The 2,715-nt window shown below is 49.8% G+C and overlaps 1 protein-coding gene across 1 annotated transcript in view; it reads left to right on the forward strand.

Moving 5' to 3' along the window:
* Positions 1-443: 443 nt before the first annotated feature.
* LOC105186837 (uncharacterized) overlaps positions 444-2,715 on the forward strand; it is a 44,217-nt gene continuing 41,945 nt past the window's right edge. Inside the window, exon 1 of the mRNA XM_025298692.1 lies at positions 444-1,623. The gene's annotated coding sequence lies outside the window, so the exon portion shown is untranslated. The remainder of the gene's footprint in view (positions 1,624-2,715) is intronic.

Consider the following 2,715-nt stretch of genomic DNA (forward strand, 5'->3'; position numbering starts at 1 on the left):
TCAAATCTACAATCGAATGTACGAAGTAAATATATATAATCATTATTTGATTATAATCATCTCCAGAGAAATTCTTTTCCTTTTGGTCTCAGTCTACGAAATTCCAAATCACAATACAAGCTATAATAGCTAAATCTTTAAAAAATTCTAAACAAAAAACAACCGATGGGATAAAAAGATAAATTAAAGCAAAGATATATTAGTACACTCTAAAAAAAAGTAATGGCGTTTGTCGTTCGCAGAAGTTGAAGACCGACAAACTTTAAGGACTCTCAAAACAGCTACGAACAAATTCCTCACGAGCGAGTCAGCCGATGTAGCCTGTTTGATTAGGTCGCAATTTTTCTAGGCTTTCCATTAAAATCTCGTCTGATATCCGCGGTGGCACATGCGCGGATAACGAGGCGCGCGAGGTAGCCGCGTTTTCGGTCAGTCGGCCGAGAGCCGCCGAGGAAGTTGAATGTAACACGTAGATTTCGGTCGGCTACGACACACGCACGAGGTCTCTCCTCATCGACCATTGTCGAGGGTGGATGGAAGTAATCGCGTCGTCGTCGCGCGAAAAACGTCGCGCCTCTTTGTGTTCTCGCAGAATGCATTGATCGTCGCAAGAAACAGCAACGTTCGACGAATCTGCGTCACGTTGACCGAACGGATAGTTCGGCAATTTCATTCGGATTACACTTCCGACAAAGGAGACAGAGAGAGAGAGAGAGAGGCATAATTCCTGGAATTTTTTCACGCGGAAAATTTGCATGTGAAAGTGGGGCGTCGCATGAGCCAGTGATTAATCGCAAGTCGAAACGAAAAAGGGCCCAGCTTTGGAAGTTTGGCCGTGCTGAGGGATCTCCGAAGAGAACGCGGACGTGACTCGAATCTCGATAGAGTCTCGAGAACGACGAACTTGGAGTGAATTTCCAGCTGGGCGTCCGCGTGGTGCTGGTGACAGGGAGAAATCGGTCTTTAAGTATCTCCGGCAAACACCGGGATCATAAAAAGACAAGAGAGCGAGAGAGAAAGTGGCCAGCTGACTGAGAGGTTACATTTAATAATAATACGACGGCGTTTCGGCGCCTAACGCCGTTCTTCGCAAGGACCTCTCGCACCCCCGTGTGAATACACGGTTCACTGACAATCTCTCATTCGCCCGCGACGAATAAGCGCGAGAGCAAGCGACTTCTTCGCTGAGACTGTCGGGCTGCGATTTTTCCAAAACGACGGCTACGTACGCGATTAAAGTTGAGAAATATAGCCGAGCTCGAGACGGAGAAGCGTGCCTCCTTCGTGCAAGACGTGGGCGAGGGCGAGGGGGATCAGCGGGGGGGGGATCTCGCGGAGGGTCCGTGAAGGATTTTGCGTCGATGTGTCCAAGTATTTACCGCGCTCGCATGTGAAGCGCGACGCGTCCGACCGCCGAGTATCTTTGACTTAGTGTCGGTCACAAGTTAGTGCGCACTCGGGGTTGATGCTCGTGTCTCCCCGAGTAGAACGCCGTGGAGGATACGCGGGCTTAGCCGAGCATGAACAACGGGAGACCGGACGTTCCGCAAGCAGCAGCCGGGACTTATTTTCACAGGGCTCGCGCGTCACGAGGATTTCGCGTTCCTGCGAATTAATTGCCAGGTACGTTAATTGGCCGGCGTCGGACAACAACGGCGAATCGCATTGTTGGCACTCGGCCTCGAGCGGCAAGCGGGGCCGTGTTTCGCCCCGCAAATCGCAAATCGGCGTAAATTCAACGAAACGTGGGTATGACTGATCACACCGCGACTGACGTCGCGGCGATGTCAAAGTCAGCATTAATTAAGCCAAGTCAACCGCAATTTGCAGTTTACCGTTGTTTCGCCCGCGACGTGTGCCGCAATGTGTCCGTTAATACGCTCCGCCGTCGGCGCGTATTGTTTATTCAGGAGGCTACATTGTCGATGGATCGTATCTGGAAATCGAGTGACAGTAATCTGCGATTGGAAGGAGGAGGACCGACGTGAAAAATAGAACGGACGGTTGTATTTCTAGAATCGAAGTATTTCGATTTACCAATTTGTAACATTTGAATGATTACGCGTTCCTCGCTCTTCGTCGGACTAAATTACATATCGGTTCTCGTTGAAGCCGAAGATAAACGAATCGGGGCACGCTAAAGACGTGCAATTGTTCGCTCTCTAAAAGTACAGAGCGCCCCCGCATCATTACGTGTCTCCCGTAATTTATCACATTCGTCTGCTACTTGGCCATTGTCGAAATCGCGGGCAAAGGGATCGATAGAATAATCGATTAGCCCGGCCGCTTTGAGAGACGATAAAGCCAAAGAGACGTCGAATCATTTGCGCCCGGAAACGCTGCGGCGGCGGCGGCGGCGGCGGCGGACGGGCTTCGCATTCAAGGGACCTTACATTCGGCTCGTTATCCAAAAATTCCGCCAATTGTGCGAGTCCGTCGCTCGCATTTCCCGCGTGACGTATCGGCTTTCGATAGCCGTTCTACTCGCGACTGCGAAGTCTATTCGCGCACCTGCGTCACACGCCCGCCGCTTAACCTTTCAACGCCCGACTTTTTTATCAGGGTTTTAAGAATAAAATTTGAGTTTCTTTGAACCGAGACTATAAGTAGTGACCAACCAAAAAAAATATCAGAATTTTACATGTACGGGAAACAACCTTTCCGAGCAAAAACTACTCCCAGAAGCGAAAAATACGCCTGATCGCCTGAAATTTT

The sequence above is a fragment of the Harpegnathos saltator genome, unplaced genomic scaffold (genome assembly GCF_003227715.2).
Source record: "Harpegnathos saltator strain DR-91 unplaced genomic scaffold, Hsal_v8.6 scaffold235, whole genome shotgun sequence".
NCBI classification, from domain to species: Eukaryota; Metazoa; Arthropoda; class Insecta; order Hymenoptera; family Formicidae; genus Harpegnathos; species Harpegnathos saltator.